A 19,337-nucleotide genomic window follows, 5' to 3' on the forward strand; every position below is an offset into this window, starting at 1 on the left:
GAAGGAGCAGCAACGACACGTGTACCGAGACGAGTGGGGTTGAAAGTAATGGAGGCATCCACGGAATCAATGAGATGTCGATGGAGGGAGAAATCGTCAGGAGGCGCAGAATCAAGAGGGAGGAGATCAAAATATTTGGCCCACGAAGCGGGACCAAACAAGGCATGATAGGTAGCAGAACTGGAAGGAATCGAGCGAGGGCGGCCGTGACGAAGACGGCGGTGAGAACCCCCAGAGAGAGAGGGGTTAAAAGGCGCAGTAGTTACAACTAGAGAAGGAGCCACGCCAGGGGACGAGGTAGTCACCACTGGGGGCTTGGGGCTCGACCCAACCACAGAGGAGGGAGGGGAGCCAGAGGAAGGAGTCAGAGAGGCCAAAGGAGGAGCAAGGTCGGGGCCCAATGCAGCGGAGGCTACAGAGCCCGGTCTTCCAATACGGACCGACTCGGGGGCTTGGTCGCCCACCCCACGAGCCTGAGAAGGTAAACCAGAAGAAGCCGAAGCAGGGGTAATCATCTTGACGAAAGAAAGAATTCACTCACGAATGTGCCCCCACACCCACCATGGAGCCACAATTAGAGGCAGGACACCCAACAAGAAGCTATCGCCGATCCTGTCGGGGCCTCCTAGGGGTGCGTCGCGAGTATACGCCCCACAAACGCCACCTTAAGAAACCGACAGTCCGTCGAGATCGGGTTCAGTGACGAAGTGGGGATTGACAATAAAAGGTTCCCCTCGCTCTCGACGTCGGGTACTGCAGTTCTACGGGTGCATGAGTATGCCTCCTCAAGCACCCGGGCGTCAAAATAGAAGAAGTCCAAGGGAAGAACCAGAACGAGCAAAAGGTCGGTAGGAAACGGCAAGCAGATAGGAGAAGAGGGGGGAGAAAAACGAAACAGAAGGAAAAGGAAAAGATGCCCAGCAGAATTGGAGAGGACGGCAGCAGGAGCACAAGGCTAGAAAAGGACAGAGGACTGTCCCAAGGAGCATCACACTCCGGCAGCCGCCCACTAAGCCCCCACACGGCGACAACGAGCTGAGCGGGGAGGGGGGGCGATCATAGAAGGGTTTTGTGGGAATTTTACCCAGGAAGGATGTTCACTGTACGTTTCCCTCATCCATGTCCATACTTCCTGGAGTTTTATCTTAAGCTGTGCTGCAAGGCCAGGGAAAAGGGGTGGGAGGCTACATCTCTTGTCTTCCACTTGTGTTCTAGGTCTGAGTAGCTCCGCCCTTGTTTTTTCTCCGAGTTTCTCCTGGGCCGCATGTATTATTGTCTCTGGGTAGTCTCTGTTCCTGAACATATCCCATAGGTCATCAAGCTGGGGATATAGCGTCTCTTTGCTGTTAATTAATCTGCTTGAGTGAGTCCAAGTGAGTAAGGTAGCGATTTCTTCAAGGCTAGTGGTTGGCTCGAGTCTAATTCCAGATACGTGTGAAGGCTAGCCGGTTTATAGTATGCCTTCGTACAACCCGTTCTCGCAAATTTAATAAGTCAATATTGACTTATTAAATATGTGCATAGGTGACATACTTAACATAATAGATACCCTTAAAAAGATTCATTGAAAACACCGACCTTACCTAACCTACTTAGTATGTTAAGATAAGCATCTTATTGCTTCGTAATTACAATTATTACCTAACCTATAATAGGTATAGGTTAAGTAATAATTGTAATTACGAAGCAATAAGATGCTTATCTTAAGATACTAACAAGGTTAGGTAAGGTCGGTGTTTTCTATGAATCTTTTTAAGGGTATCTATTATGTTTAGTATATCACCTATGCACGTAGTTAATAAGTCAATATTGACTTTACGAATTTGCGAGAACGGGTTGCTTCGTATGCAGATCCCTGGTTAGTTGGTCTATATACACTGTTGTATCTAGGAAATTTATCGTGGAGTCAGTGTGTTCGAGGGTAAACTTAAGGTTCTCATAAACTGTATTTGACCATGAAAAGAAACCTAGGTACGGGAACCGTCCTCCATTATTCCGAAGCTGTCGTCTATGTAACAAATATACCGCCGGTCCGTCCTTCCTGTGGGATAGTTTCCTCTCAAACACTACATGCACAAATATTTCAGCGATTGCCACACTACTGGATGCTCTTATCGCTGTACCCTTGTTTTGCCGGTATGCTCATCCTTTAAATTGCAAAAGGGTGTCTCATCACATGGAGGATGGCCTCCTACAGAGTTTTTCGAGGGGTCCTCCATACTCCTGCGTCTCTAAGTTTCTCTGATTCTTGCTTTGTTATCTGTAAAAAAAAAAAAAAAAAGTTGCTACCACATTTGCAGCTTCTCTGTGGTATGCTCGGGTAGAGCGATACCACATCCATGGAAAAAAGGCGGGCCCCTCTTGAGACGGGGCCTCTAATTTCTGCAATTTTCTTGAGGAAATCCGTCATATCTTTGATTCTTTCTGGTAGTAGACGTAGTAAGGGGTTCAGGAGGGCGGTGCAGATCCAGTCTACTGGCCTTGTTGGGGCCTGGCAGCTGCTTAGAACCCGTCTCCCTTGCCACGTTCCTGTTTCTTCTAGTGCTTTATGGATCTTTGGTAAAAGGTAGAGGTGGGGAATGATGGATTCAAAGGCTAGGAAGAAATCTCTCGCCCCTGCCTGCACGAGTCCTCCTTTCCCGTCCCCAGTCTTGTTCTCGAACAGCTTCAGGACTATCCTTTTACTCCTCGTTTGGGCGTTTCTAAGTGCCGCATCCTGGTTGTGTATCTGTTTGTAGGCTGCAGTGTCTGCCAGGTGCCTCTTCATCTCGTTCCTGTAGTTGTCCTTCCTCCAGGCGACGACAGCACCTCCCTTATCCGCCGGCTTTATCACAATATCCGTGCGTCCTTTCAGCGTTGATAGGGCGTCCCTCTCCTCCCTTGTGAGATTGCAGTTGCGTCGTCGTTCCGCACCGCGCTTGAGGTCTACCTTCATTTGCTGGATTACCAGTTTAAGGCCTACGTTGTAGTTTGGGCACTGGACTGGATTGTCGAGATGGAGGTACCTAAAAGAGAGCGAGAGTTTAGTTTTTAATTGCTCCCTGTGACTTACCTTGCTCCGGCCGGAGGTTGCTCCAAACTTGGTTGATACTAGTTTCCAAGTTGTTGCAAAATATCGATAAATGGATCTGAGGAGGGGGGGGGGGTGTAACGAGTCACTTACGAGCCTGGCCCGAGAACGGTATGCCGGAAACGAGCATTTGGCTTTTAAGAGGACAGGCTGCATTACTAATTTCAAGTCGTCAATGAAGTGGCAGAGTTCACCCAGACATGAAATTTACCATCTAGACCCGCATGGAGGAGCTTCCCTTACTAAGTACTTATGTATATATATTGTATACATGTATAGACTGAGAAAGACTCCTATAAAGGTTTATTACAAGGACTCAAACCTTCACTTTTATATGCATCCTGCCACCCGGTTTCTCTGAAGAGACCTATCTTTCTCCCTGAGAATCTGAGTCAAAGGTATATTTAGTGACCAGAATAATCTGGGGAAAGCCTTGTAGGAGCTCTGGGGCGTCCTTAAAGTAAGAGGCTGCCCAGAATGTACCATAGGAGAAGCTGCCAAGAAACTGGCTCCTCTCCAGCAACAAAATATTGTTCGGGAACAAACATCCAGTCAATAGAGGATGGTTCTAAGTTATATATTCCTACAGCTTCAGGAAGCATCTGAAAGGAAGTTAACAAGCTCTAGTCTTAGATGAAGGAAACGATCGGCGAACTTCCGACCTAGAACTTGCTTCCTTCGGAGCCTTCTTTGTTAGCTTGGAGAAAAAATGGAAGTAATTAGTGTCCTGCTCTTAAGGCCGTTATCTGTGGTCATGGAAGCTCCGCCAATTATATAATATTTTCTTCCCCAATCAAAAGATACTTTGCAGTTACAAATCAGTAACACAACGTTACCCCGTTCCGGAGACCCAGAAACGTTCACCTTAACACTTCACAGGTCCTGCCGCCTGATCACAATATTTGTCGATTTGCAGAATTGCTACAGCATTCAAGGGCTACCAATACCTTGTGCACGATGCAGATGATGGCAACGTAGCTGCAAGTGCTCAGCCTCCCGAAACTGTCCGACGGTATATTCAGCTTGCTAGGTTTAGCCCCGGTACTTTCCCCTCACGCTAAAACTTTCTTCTTGCCAGTCTCCCCTAATCCCAGCAGATGTATCACCCTCTTGGGTATTTTCATATATATATATATATATATTATATATATATATATATATATATATATATATATATATGATTGGACTGGTGGGATAGAAGACAGACTAACAAATATGGACGGAGAGGATGGGATTGAATTGTAACCGAAATTGTTAGCTTAACATTAACTATATAATAAACCACAACTAAATGTTAAAATTAAGGGCCTGAAGAATGGTTTATCACTCTGAAGTGGTTAACGCATAGAGTACTTTAGACTATAACTATTAGAGGATCACTGCTTCAAGGCATAGTGTGTAAACTATTAAAATTATTAAACGTAGTTCCTTCACCTATTGTACTTGGGTGGGAATATGTATCTACTACATAATGACCAACTGCGATTCGAGAGAAGTTTTTCCAAGTAACTTTAATCCCTCCATACCTGCAGTAGCGTTGTAAGCGACCAATTTCTTGGGGTCTGGTTGACCATACCTGCAGTGCCGTTGTACTGATGCACCCTCGTACATACCTGAAATGTCACATTAAATATATAAAAATACTAAATTGGACATCTTGTAAAGGTTGAGAAACATCCCGCAAGACAATCACTTGGGTCAGATTTCATCTAAATTGCTGACTTACCACCGAATGGTAAAACGCAATCTCAGACTTTAATCATCCACAGCCCGTTCTCAACACAACGTCCAAGTGATCGTCAACCCGGCAACCAAGTAAGTAATTATCAAAAGAAGGCACCAAACCGGGAAGGCTATGTAGCACCATCAAATGTGCGGGATTATCAGAGGGCGCTAAATATCACCAAGGATGCCAATACGAGAACAGAAACACACAAGGCGAACGATATCAAAAGAATCAGAGTCACCAAGAATAATATCGAGAGACAAGCGACCTCGGGGGACAGTCGGAAAAAAAGAGACACGCTCGTCCCGAAAATCAGGACATTCAACAAGGATATGCACGACCATAAGAGGGACAATGCAATTAGGACAATAAGGAGCAGGGCGGCGCTCTAAGTGACCATGAGTGAAACGAGTTTGACCAATACGCAATATCGCCAGGGCCGTTTCCCATCGCCGGTTAAGGAGGTAGGACGGTTAAGAGTACAACTTAAGAGAACGTAGTTACCAGTAACAGACGACCAACAAGCATGCCAACGGGTAAGGATGGGGGAATGGATAACCGGGTAAAAACGTCTGAATAAGGAATTGCTTTACGAGAGATGGGACAAGAACGGACAGCTTTCCTGGCAGCTGCATCCGCACGCTTATTTAAACTGACACCAATATGGCTGGGACCTCAACAAAACTCAGCCAACTTAAATTTACTGTGAACAAGAAACAGCCAATGTTCGATCTCGACAACCATTGGATGAACCAGATTAAAGGGCCCGAGAGCCATGAGGGCACTACATGAGCCCGCACTGACAGGCAGCGGGGAGAGTTAATAGACGGAGGAGAAGGACGGGAAGGAGGATCGGAGGGAGACGAGGAAGAAGACAGGAGACATGACAGACCGGGTAGAAAGAAGGGAAACCCCAGACAGAGGACCAGGAGGGGGATCCTTCGGTACAGAACTCAAAGAAACAGAGGAGGGGGCAGTGGGCGTATCAGGGTCCAAGGCCCGGAAACGGCCGAGTCTGAGGAAGGTGGGAAGGACGAGGAGAGGAATAGTGCAACACGCGAGCATAAGGCGGGAGCCGGCAAACATGGCGCCTCACATCATGAAAAGATAAATGCTCCCGGTGCTTCAAGTTGAGGACACCTACCTCAAACTTGTAATGGATACACGCACGGGAGAAGGTAGGATGGGCCTCATAGCAGTTTACGCTGCGAGCCTGGGGAGAAGTGCACTCCGACTTATGATTGACTTATGATTGACTTTCGCCCCAACACAAAGGACAAAGAGAGCGCCCCAGAGCAGTGGAAGGCACCATGTGTAAACCCCCAGCACTTGTTACAGAGCCTAGGAGAAGGAATATACTCCTGGACAGAGCACCTGGCACCAGCAAGAATGACAGAAGGTGGAAGGGTCCTACCATCAAAGGTAATCTTCACAACCCGAAGAGGTTGACGGTGACGACCACGAGGGGACGAGTAAACGTGTCAACCTGGAGGACAGAATGGCCTTGGGCATCGAGGATATGCCGAATATCATCGTGGCAGTCCTGCAGATTAAAAAACACCGGTAGCAACATGGGGCAGTAGAAGAATAGTGCCAACACTGGCTTTCAACCGAGCGTTCTTCGAGACCCGAACAGGGGTCACGCCAAGGCAGGATAGGGCAGCCAAGTGGGAAGCTGCATCCCGAGAAGGAGCAGCAAAGACACGTGTACCGAGACGAGTGGAGTTGAAGGTAAGAGGCATCCACAGAATCAACAAGTTGCTGTGGGAGGGAGAAGTCGTCAGGAGGCGTAGAATCAAGAGGGAGGAGATCAAGGAATTTGGCTCATGAAGCGTGACCAAACAAGGCCTGATACGCATCAGTACGGAAAGGGATTGAGCGAGTGCGGCCGTGGCGCAGACGGCGTTGAGAACCCCCAGAGAGAGGGGTGAAAAGACGCAGTAGTCACAACGAGAGACTTAGCTGTGCAGGGACGAAGTGGTCACCACTGGGGGCTTGAGGCTAGACAACCACAGAGGGAGGGGAGCCGAGGGAAGCAGTCAGGAGGGTCAAAGGAGGAGCAAGGTCGGGGTCCAACACAGTGGGGGTTACAGAGCCCTGTCTTCCAATACAGTCCGACTCGGGGGCTTGGTCGCCCACCTCACGAGCCTGAAAGAGTACAAGAGAAACATTCAACGACAAATACGAAGAGAATTTCATCCACGAATGTGCACCATACCCACCATGGAGCCACAATTAGAGGCAGGACACCCAACTAGAAGTTATCGCCGATCATGCCAGGGTATGACTGTCGGTCGTGAGTATACTCGTTGTCGGTCGTGAGTATACGCCCGACAAACGCCACCTTAAGAACCGTCAGTTCGTCCCGACCGGGTTCCGCGACAAAAAGGGGATTGACAATAAAAGGTTCCCCTCGCTCGAGACATTGGGTACTACAATTCTGTGGGTGTAAGTATGCCTCCTCAAGCTCCCGGACGTCAAAATAGAAGAAGTGCAAAGGAATAACCAAAATAAGCAAAAGGTCGGCAGGAAACCACAAGCAGATAAGAGAAGAGGGGGGAGAAAAACGAAGCAGAAGGAAAAGGAAAAATCATTCAGCACAATTAGAGAGGACAGCAGCAGGAGCACAAGGCCACAGAAGGACAGAGGACTGTCCCAAGGAGCATCACACTTCGGCAGCCGCCCACCATGCCCCCCCCCCCTCACGGCAACAACGAGCGAAACAGGGAGGGGGGACCCGGCAACCAAACATGATCTATCTTGAGGTTATCGGGAGATGATTTCGGGGCTTTAGTGTCCCCGCTTCCCGGTCCTCGACCAGGCCTCCACCCCCAGGAAGCAGCCCGTAACAGCTGACTAACACCCAGGTACCTATTTTACTGCTAGGTAACAGGGACAAAGGGTGAAAGAAACTCTGCCCATTGTTTCTCACCGGCGCCTGGGATCGAACCCAGGACCACAGGATCAGAAGTCCAGCGTGCTGTCCGCTCGGCCGACCGGCTCCCATTATGATCGTGAAGACTGAGTACCCAAATGAGCCACACACACACACACACACACATTAGAAAGTAAGTAATTATCAAAAGAAGGCACCAAACCGGGAAGGCTATGTAGCACCATCAAATACGCAAAATAATCAGAGGGCGCTAAATATCACCAAGGATGCCAATACGAGAACAAAAACGCATAAGGCGAACGATATCAAAAGTATCCGAGTCACCAAGAATTCTATCGAGGGATAGGTGACCGCGAGGGGCGGTCGGAAAGCAAGACACACTCTCGTCCTGGAAGTCAGGACATTCAAGAAGGACATGCACGACCGTAAGAGGGACAATGCAACTAGGACAATAAGGAGCAGGGCGGCGCTCCATCAAGTGACCATGGGTTAAGCGAGTATGGCCAATACGCAACCTCGCCAGAGCTGTTTCCCACCGCCGGTTACGGTGGAAGGAGGACGGCCACGAGGAAACACAACATTTAAGAGTACGTAGCTTGTTACCAGTAACAGACAACCAAGAAGCCTGCCAACGGGTAAGGACGGAGGAATGGATAACCGGGTAAAAGTCGGAATACGGAATGCCTTTACGAGAGATGGGACAAGAGCGGACAGCTTCCTTAGCGGCAGCATCCGCACGCTCATTTAAAGACACGCCAATATGGCTGGGAACCCAACAAAACTCAACCGACTTAAATTTACTGTGAACGAGAAACAGCCAATGCTGGATCTCGACAACTACTGGATGAACTGGATTAAAGCACCCGAGAGCCATGAGGGCACTACGAGACTCAACAACAACCACAAAGGAAGACTGACAACGAGAAAGCAGGAGACGAAGAGCATAGAGAATAGCATAAAGTTCCGCTGTAAAGATGCTAGTCTCCGGAGGCAAGCGACACATATAAGTGCGATCAGGAAAAACAACAGAGTAGCCAACACCGTCCGCTGACTTAGACCCATCGGTGAAGACAGAAACGGAGCGGGAGTGAGAAGAAAAGTGCTCGAGGAAAAGGCGTTTTAGAACCGTAGGAGGGGTAAAAGCTTTAGTGATACGAGTCAAGGATGTACAAAACCGCGGAAGAGGGACCCTCCACGGGGGCAAAGAAGGAACAACACGAGGAGAAACATCAGAAATACGAACGGAAAGAGAATCCTGTAGGCGAGATAACCGGACAGAAAGAGGGAGGTGGCGAAGAGGAACAGGAACCGCAGGAGGGGTAAAAGTTAAAGCACGACAGAGGCGAGAGGAAGGATGTTGCAAGGACCGCGCAAGATAGCGAAGACAGTAGCGATCACGGCGGTCCTGGAGAGACAGGAAGCCAGTGTCAACATACAAGCTAAGGACGGGAGTCGAACGAAAGGCACCAGAACTGAGGCGCAACCCAGTATGGTGCAAAGCATCAAGACGGCGAAGAGTAGAAGGAGAAGCAGACGAGTAAGCAGGGCAACCATAATCGAGCTTAGACAGGACGAGAGAGGAATGTAAAGCAAGGAGAGTGCATCTATCTGCCCCCCAAGAAGTATGGGACAAGACCCGAAGGAGGGTAAGGGCCTTAGAGCACTCAACACGGATGTAAGAGATATGGGGAGACCAAGACAAACGAGTGTCAAGGAATAACCCCAAAAGCTTCGCGGAATCTTTGTATTCAAGGGGATGACCATAAAGTGACAAAGAGGGACGAAGAACAACCCGTTTCCGCGTAAAAGTCATGGCACAAGTCTTAGAAGTAGAGAACTTGAAGCCATGACCTGTGGCCCAAGACGACACGGCATCAATTGCAAGTTGAAGCCGGCGTTGAAGGAGAGGCGAATCATCACACTGACAACAAAGGGTAAGATCATCGACATAGAGAGCGGAGAAGACACCAAAAGGAAGAGAGGAAAGAAGACCATTGAGGGCAACCAGAAAAATAGTAGTGCTCAGAACACTACCCTGGGGCACACCTTCGTAATGCTGAAAAGAGGGAGAGAGAGCGGTACCAAGGCGCACCCGAAAGGAACGACGAGAGAGGAAGCTGCGGAGAAAGAGAGGGAGATGACCACGAAGGCCAAAAGAATGAAGTTGAGATAGGATATGATAACGCCAAGTGGTGTCGTAAGCCTTTTCTAGGTCAAAAAGGACGGCAACAACGGAGGTCTTCGCAGCAAAAGCAGTACGAATATAGACCTCCAAGTTCACCAGGACATCTGTCGTGCTGCGGCACTTGCGGAAACCAAATTGAGAAGGGGAGAGGAGGTGATGGTGTTCCAGGAACCACATCAGACGAACGTTAACCATACGTTCAAAGAGTTTGCAGACACAACTTGTGAGAGCAATAGGGCGAAAGTCCTTAGGGGAAGTACCCAGAGACCCCGGTTTGCGAACAGGGAGGACAACGGCATCGAGCCAGTCCTCAGGGACTGACGACGACTCCCAGATCCGATTATACAGACTCAGTAAATACTGAGACGTGCTCGGAGGGAGATGGCGAAGCATCTCATAATGAATACCATCGGAGCCCGCCGCCGTAGAACCGCAGAGGGCCAGGGCAGAACGAAGTTCAGAGAGAGAGAAGGGATCATTATAGGGAAGCTGAAGATGAGTGCAGAAATCTAAAGGACGAGACTCAAGGACAGGTTTACGAAGAAGGAAAGATTGGGGAAGATGAAGACCAGAGCTAACAGAAGAAAAGTGGGAACCCAGTTCGGAAGCGACCTGCAACGGGTCCGCCACAAGAGTATCATGGAGGTGAAGGACCGGTGAAACATCGGGAACGAACTTACCCGCTATCTTGCGGATACGCTTCCAGATCTGGGCCAGAGGGGTTTCGGACGTAATTGTCGAGACATAAGATGCCCAACATTCACGTTTAGCCGTACGGATGGCCCTACGGGCCACCGCACTCGCTTTCCGAAAGAAAAGAAAAGAATCGGTCGTCTGCCTACGGCGGTGCTTCTTCCAGGCTGCACGCTAACAGCGGACAGCCCGAGCACAGTCCGCATTCCACCAGGGAACGCACTTCCGTGGACCCCGAGAGGAAGAGCGAGGAATAGAGCGGAGGGCAGCGTCGAAGACAGTGTCATGAAAAAGGAGGAGAGCGCGAGAGAGGGGCAGAAGGGAGAGGTCAGAGAGAGTAGCACTGAGGGAAAATAGGGTCCAGTCCGCCTTAGCAAACTGCCACCTAGGGAAAGAGAGGGAAGGGCGAAAAGAGAAAAAGGAAACAAGGATGGGGAAATGATCACTTCCATGGAGGTCATCAAGAACCTGCCACGTGAAATCTAAGTAAAGAGAAGAAGAGCAGAGAGAAAGATCAAGACAAGAAAGGGTGCGAGTTCGAGAGTCCAAATGAGTGGGCTCACCAGAATTCAGAAGAGACAGGGAAGAAGAGAGGAGAAACGGCTCAAGGAGGCGACCCCGGGTATTCGTCAGAACGTCACCCCAAAGAGAATGACGACAATTGAAGTCACCCAGCAGGAGCACAGGCTCCGGCAAGGAGTCTAGGAGGTGTTTCAAATCAGGAAGAGAGAGCGGGACACTCGGGGGGGAGATAAATGGAACAAACTGTGTACCATTTCCCCACAAAGATACGAGCAGCAGAACAATGGAGAGGCGAAGGAAAAAGTAAAGGAACAAAGGGAACATCAGCCCGAATCAAGAGAGCAGAAGAATTAGAAGCCCCAGCAATGGCTGGGGGGGGGGGAAAGAAAGGAATAGCCACGAAAACGACCAGGACGAGCACCAAGCATTGGCTCCTGGAGACAGACACAAAGGGGCGAAAACCGCGAAACCAGAAGTTGGAGTTCGAGGAAATTGGCGTAATAACCTCGAACGTTCCATTGAAGAATGGACAACGACGAGAAGAGAAAGGACAAAAACAAAGAACAAGGAAGAAACAAAGGCGAAAGACCAACAGAGCACGTTAAAGAATATCAGGGTCGGGATCAGGGTCAGCAAAGTCAGGGTTAGGGGGCATGGGTAAACTGAGCAAAGACGGAGGGAAGGAAACGGGAGAACAGATCAGAGGTGGGCGGGCAGGGTCCGGAGGAGGAGGAGGAAGAGGAGGAGACAACGGAGAGGAGCAGTCAAGGACAGCAGCAGGAAGAGGGGGAGTAGAAAGAGGGGAGCGCACCCCAGCAAGAGCAGCAACCGAAAGGGAAGCAGGGGCCAAAGAAACCTCCATAGCAGGAACAGAGGGCGCAAGCACCGAAACGGGAGGGGAAGGAGCAACAGAGCCAGAAGGAGGAGCTGAGGAAGAAAGCGAAGCCTTCTTACCCGCCGGGGAAGAGGAAGGAGAGGAGCCAGGCTTACGCTTCTGACTTAAAGAGACCGGTGTCCCAGCAACTACGTACCGGGCAACGGATTCCAGTGTCTCAACCGGAGAAGCCGAACGAGAGCACACACGACGGCCGTTAGGAGAGCGATGGACATCCGCCTGCACCGACAGGCGGCGGGGAGAGCCGATAGATGGAGGAAGAGGATGGGAAGGAGGATCGGAGGGGGACGAGGAAGAAGACACAGGAGACATGACAGACCGGGTTGAAAGAAGGGGAACCCCAGACAGAGGACCAGGAGGGGGACCCCTCGGGAAAGAACTCAAAGGAACAGAGGAGGGGGCAGTGGGAGTATCAGGGTCCAAGGCCCGGAAACGGTTGAGAGTCTGAGGAAGGGGGGAAGGACGAGGAGAGGAAGAGTGCAACACGCGAGCATAAGAGATGTTAGTATAAGGCGGGAGCCGGCGAACCTGGCGCCTCGCCTCAGGAAAAGACAAACGCTCCCGGTGCTTCAGGTTAAGGACGGCCGCCTCAAGCTTGTAATGTACACAGGCACGGGAGAACGTAGGATGGGCCTCACCGCAGTTGAGGCAGCGAGCTTGGGGAGAAGTGCACTCCGACTTAGAGTGACCTTCACTCCCACACAAAGGACAGAGAGAGACAGTCCCAGAGCAGCGGAGGGCACCATGCCCAAACCTCCAGCACTTATTACAAAGTCGAGGAGAAGGAATATACTCCTGGACAGAGCACCTAGCACCAGCAAGAATGACAGAGGATGGAAGGGTCCTACCATCAAAGGTGATCTTCACAACGTGAAGGGGTTGACGGCGACGACCACGAGGGGGACGAGTAAACGAGTCGACCTGGAGGACAGAATGGCCTTGGGCATCAAGGATATGCCGAATATCATCGTGGCAATCCTGCAGATCCCGAACACCGGTTGCAACATGGGGTGGGAGGAGAATAGTGCCAACACTGGAATTCATCTGAACGTTCTTGGAGACCCGAACAGGGATCTCGCCAAGGCAAGATAAGGCAGCCAAGCGGGAAGCCGCATCCTGAGAAGGAGCAGCAACGACACGTGTACCGAGACGAGTGGGGTTGAAAGTAACACACGCATCCACGGAATCTACAAGATGCCGATGGAGGGAGAAATCGTCAGGAGGCGCAGAATCAAGAGGGAGGAGATCAAAGTATGATGCGTATCAGAGGCCTGATACGCATCAGCACGGGAAGGAATCGAGCGAGTGCGGTTGGGGCGCGAACGGCGTTGAGAACCCCTAGAGAGAGAGGGGTCAAAAGGCGCAGTAGTCACAACGAAAGACTTAGCCACACCAGGGGACGAAGTGGTCACCACCGGGGGCTGGAGGCTCGACCCAACCTCAGAGGAGGGAGGGGAGCTGGGGGAAGAAGTCAGGACGGTCAAAGGAGGAGCAAGGTCGGGGCCCAACGCAGCGGGAGCTACAGAGCCTGGTCTTCCAATACAGGCCGACTCGGGGGCTTGGTCGCCCACCCCACGAGCCTGAGAGGGTACAACGGAAACATTCAACGACATAGAGACGAAAAGTGAAAAATTCATCCACGAATGTGCCCCCACACCCACCATGGAGCCACAATTAGAGGCAGGACACCCAACAGGAAGCTATCGCCGATCATGCCGGGACCCCCTAGGGGTGCATCGTGAGTATACGCCCCACAAACGTTACCTTAAGAACCGTCAGTCCGTCGAGATCGGGTTCAGCGACGAAAGGAGGATTGACAATAAAAGGTTCCCCTCGCTCGAGACGTCGGGTACTACAGTTCTACGGGTGCAAGAGTATGCCTCCTCAAGCACCCGGGCGTCAAAATAGAAGAAGTCCAAAGAAATAATCCAAAACAAGCAAAAGGTCGGCAGGAAACGACAAGCAGATAGGAGAAGAGGGGGGAGAAAAACGAAACATAAGGAAAAGGAAAAGCGATCCGGCACAATTGGAGAAGACAGCAGCAGGAGTGCAAGGTCAGAAAAGGACAGAGGACTGCCCAACGGAGCATCACACTCCGGCAGCCGTCCACCAAGCCCCCTCACGACGCCAACGGGCCGGAAGGGGAGGGGGACACACATTAGAAAGAACTTTTTTAGCATCAGAGTAGTTAGTAAATGGAATGCACTAGGAAGTGATGTGGTGGAGGCTGACTCCATACACAGTTTCAAATGTAGATATGACACGAGCCCGGTAGGCTCAGGAATCTGTACATCAGTTGATTGACGGTTGTGAGGCGGGACCAAAGAGCCAGAGCTCAACCCCTGCAAACACAACTAGGCTAGTACAACTAGGCGAGTACATTTAACTTGTCCTCAGTCTATGCTCGTTCCTGCACCGACCCACAACAGTTTACATTTTAACACTGTACTTAAGAGTTTTTGATTTGTGACCTATTATATATTATTTATTAGGGGAGGGAGACAGTTTGTAATACACTCACGTGCTATTGTTTCCTTCAACAACTATCAGACCTATACACAATTTAAATATACATTAATATTTACTTATATTGGACACAATATAGTACTTTGTTATACAGGACGTTAATGTTAATTATGGCGTTTCTGGGGTTGGCGGCAGCGTGGACGACACTGACTCAGGATGGTTAGTTTCATTCACATAGGATGGTCCGGGGGGGGGGGGTATGTGACGCTTGCTAGATTAAAAGTCTTTGGCCCATATTTCAAGGATTGAAATCCGATAGTTCACAAGAAACATAACTGCTTGAATTTAACAATAATTTTTTAAACTTTTTTCACCTACTTTTTTATCAAACAGTAAATTTCACTACAAGTTGACACTCTAGCAGCTGTTGTGGAACAGTATTACATAGCAATCGTTTTAAAGTAGAATTTTGTTTTAATAATCATCGAAAGTCCTAATACAGATAAAAGTCTACTAATAAACAAGTATATTTCTCAATATCATTATATTTACAAATGAGTAAACCAGAGCTAATTGAATTACTTTAAATAAAGCCTTAACATCTTTTAACTATTCTTATTTAGACAATCAGCAAATATAGACTATTCTACCAACAGAACACAGTGATAAAACAACTGATCATCTAGAGTAACTTGCCTGTAAGCCTGACGCAGGTAACCTCATGCACAGGACTGTCCAGGCAACTAATTTAGTAAAACCAATGAGGCGGGCGCTGAGCAGCTCCTCTCCCCACGCCGGCCCGCGCCACACTGCCCGCCGCGCCTCTTGACTAGCTTGGCCTGATGGGTCAACTACCTGTGACGTCATTCACCTCACCTGACATGAGGCCGCCTCACATACAAATAATTCACAAGTCACTTCCACAATATTAATATAGTTTATTTATATTAATGTGAAGTATGAGCAAGTGTCAGTATGTATTAAAAGCACATACTTCACTACTGGACATTAAACCCACTACCACACCCACCTAGTAGCTTGGAAGCTCCATAACGCCTTCTGTAACTATTTCGGCCAGGGGCCAGGTACAGCAACCTGTTACGGTGTTCAGCGTTCTGTATGTATATATATGCATTTACTGTGTGGCTGTAGGTCGAACTCTTACCTCGTGGACTCCACCTTTCTAATTTTCTGGTGTCTAATTTACCGATTAAAGACCTATTTTTTCTCTGTCATATCAACTACATATACACCTCCTACCTACAGAAGGCTGCTAGCAAGGCTCCTAGACCCTCGTGATATAAACATTCTTAGACTATTGTACCGTCTTCTTTCACACAACTTTATCATATTTATATATAAAGCATTTAACTGAACAAGCTTCAACGACCTTAACATCTCACCAGTATATTGACAGCTCTAACATTGAAAACGATCTCTGACGTCCTTGTGACTCATTGGCCTCTAGTTTTTTTTCTACAAACCCTCGTTTTCCTGTTCATTGCTTTGAAAAATACTGCTTCGTCTACCTTGTCAAATTCCCTTAGAATCTTGTATATTGTTATATTCCCTTATCTCTCCTTTCCTCAAGTGTGGTAAGGACGAGTTCCCACAATCTTTCCTCGTATTTTATGCCCTTCAACTCAAGAACGAGTCTTTACATATTTTTGAATCTTTTCTAGTTTATTATGGTCTTTTTTTTAGGCAAGAGTTCCATGTTGTGAATGCCTATCGAAGTGCAGGTCTCACCTTCGCTGTATATAAGGCCTAAAATAGCCCCCTTTTCAAATTTTCGGAAGGATGCACGCAAGGTGTTCAGTATGACATTATGCAGCTGTTATTCTGCTAATGTGGACTTCTTGCATTACAAATGGGGTTATGTTAACTCCCAGGGCTCTCCTGTTTTAAGAAATTGTTTTTTTCATTTTTCCTATAATGCTGGTGTTAATACGCTTGTTACATTTTTCGTAACTCTGCATTTGGCTGGGTTAAAATTAGGCAGCCATTTTTTCCAGGACATTTCTGAGGTATGTCAAAATCTGATTAATTAAATACCTCAAACTATCACTGTCCTTTCTTCTCTTCAGCTTTGCGTCATCTGAAATACTGGTATGAAGGATCCAATTTCCTGTTAGGCGATTGACAAATTAGAGACAATATGGGACCTAGAACGGAACCTTGTGGTGCTCCACTTATAACCTCTCTCCACTCTGATGTCTCTGCCCCTTTGCTTCCTTCTTGAGAGATTCTCTCTGACCAACCCTAGAACTTTTCCTGTTACGCCAGCCTCTCTTCCTATCAGTCTAGCAACTTGCAGGCAGTACTTGTTACTAATGTGATTCTGTGTAATAGTCTGTCTTCCCCATTTCTTGTATATTGATACCACATTAGCCATTTTCCTTCAGTCAGGAAGTTATCCCATTTTTATAAAGGAATTAATTATTATGCCAAGTGGCCTGCTGAATGCTTCAGTTACCTCTTGGTATGCATAACAAATTTGTGTCTGGTCCCAAGGCGCGCGACTAGTATTGACAGCAGCAACAGTCTAGCAGTGAAGCAGGAGTCTACAGAATAGCCTCTAGGGAGGTTATAGAGCCGAGGCACGTGCATTGGCAGCAGTGACAGTCCAACAACACAGAGGGAGCGGCAACCCCACAGTATTGGATGCCTTGAGCTTTGCCTCTCAGGTGACATCATCGAAGTCCGTCTCTCACTAAGTTATGCCAATGTCACCGGACACGCCAAGATCTACCCATCCAGTAGGCACACAGACACAAATGAGGTCCTTCTCACCCCCTTCCCTACCACCACCGACTGATTTGTTGGAAAACACACAACCACAGACAACCAATACACCGCCTCACCAAGAGAGACCCTCCACTTCATCCACGAACCCGAGGCTAACCTTCCTTAAGGGACCCACGAACACGATAGGCTACTACACACCACAGGAAAAAGTCCTGAGAGATGCCCTGTTACGAACCCTTCGTAACCGGGTTCTTTTTAAACTATGATCCTACTCAAATTCAGAGGACTAACCTTGGTGGAAATATAGTGTAATGTTTAGGGTAAATAAAAATAAAAGCACTTAAAATAACCCGTTATTTTACCCATCACCATGATATGTACAAGTCTATATGTGAGGTCATCCTGAGCGGCGTTACTAACCCTCACGCTAGCCTGCTTCACGGATGACTGATACTATGCCTCTGACAGGTCTTCAGGGCACCACTAGTCCTTACTCTAGCTGCCGTTATGGAGCAGTCCTTCAAATGCCCCCCCCCCCTTTTCCTTTGCGCACTAGCATTGCTCATCCGGCAATGTTCAGAGCGCTCACCTAGCCCCACAGGCTAGCACCTTCCAATAGTGAAGTCCACAGCGCTCACCTAGCTTCACTGGCTAATCCCTCCAGGAGTAAAGTCCACAACGCTCAACTAGCCCACCCTCAGGTCTTCAAAAGTCTCTGCTTCACTGATTTCCGTTGTCGGGCCCTGATTGGTCGTCACCTTCCAGCCTAGCCGACTAGAAGATGGGAAACTACGATTAATGGGAGGGTCAACTGCTATAGTTCGGCATCTGGATCGTAGATAGCGCCGAGGTCCGTCACATGCTCAACCTTGGGCCCCTCTCAGAGCCCTCATCAAACTGGGCAATGTTGCGCATCGCCCAAGAGCCCTCTCTACCGACTCCTTACCCATCGTCACGACAGCCGACATGCGTTTGGACCACACAGGTACTGTACGAGCTTACACCTAACACTGTAACGAAGATGTATAAAATAACAATTAAATGGCAGAACATACGGGGGTGTATGTTCAAACATACAATATCGAACATTCGATACGTAGTGGCTGATTTCATTGAATCTGACCAACCCGACGTGCAACTATTAAACACCAGGTGCGACACAAACGCTCACATAATCCGTCACTACGGATACACTACAAACCAGTCACCGGATGAGGCACACGATGGAATTGTCATACTCATCAAACACAGACAAAATTATTGAGCCATTATGGCAATTCTGACACTTCAGGCCATAACATTTTACTCACACCCTGAATCAATCATTATTAGTACCACCTACAATCGTCCTAACACCAACATACCACAATATAACTTGAATAGACTCTTCAACTACACCAACGTCCCCGTCATCATGATGGCTAACCTCAACGCTAAACACTCCACTTTTCACCACAACACTCCAAACCAGCACGGACATAATCTCCACCAAATATGCCTGTAAAACGACTAACGTTCATGGGACCAGACATCCACACGTCCTATGCTAACAACGGCCTCGGGCGACCTGACTTCATATTCACAAACATATCAGGCACCCCACCTACACCACACAACTCCCTACCCTTTCATAGGCTCGGACCACATTCCTGTCACCCTCCATATCTTTCACACACACATACACACACACACACACACACACACACACACACACACACACACACACACACACACACACACACAAATCTTCATACAGGGTCTCCCACGTTTTGCATACAACAGAGCTAACTGTCTCTTGCATATTGTAAATACTGCCCAGACCAAACATTCACACATGATGACAAAACACCCGAGGACATTGACACCCAACTACACCTTATACAATACAGTCACAAGCAGCGGGTGCAACAACACTGCTCATCACCCACAGGAGAAGGTACTCGTTTACCTCTTCCATACGAGCCAGGAGACTTATCACACAGTACCAAAACAGATTCATACAAAACCAGCCCAGACATGGCCAAGTACTCTTGGACCTCACTATACTCTGATACCGTTTACTCAATAGTCTGGTCAATGCTCACGCCAAGCAATGATGTGCCTAGTTTTTTATCTATATATAAAAATGGAAGTGTT

At 48.5% G+C, this 19,337-nt stretch overlaps 1 long non-coding RNA gene across 1 annotated transcript; it reads right to left on the reverse strand.

The window, feature by feature from the left end:
• Nucleotides 1–2,105: 2,105 nt before the first annotated feature.
• LOC138364106 (uncharacterized) lies at nt 2,106–17,913 on the reverse strand. The gene is made up of 3 exons (XR_011228296.1): nt 17,840–17,913; nt 15,150–15,344; nt 2,106–3,005 (listed from the first exon to the last, which is right to left on the reverse strand). It is a non-coding gene; the product is annotated as an uncharacterized lncRNA (long non-coding RNA).
• Nucleotides 17,914–19,337: the final 1,424 nt, after the last annotated feature.

This window comes from Procambarus clarkii, chromosome 12 (assembly GCF_040958095.1).
Source record: "Procambarus clarkii isolate CNS0578487 chromosome 12, FALCON_Pclarkii_2.0, whole genome shotgun sequence".
Taxonomy (NCBI): Eukaryota; Metazoa; Arthropoda; class Malacostraca; order Decapoda; family Cambaridae; genus Procambarus; species Procambarus clarkii.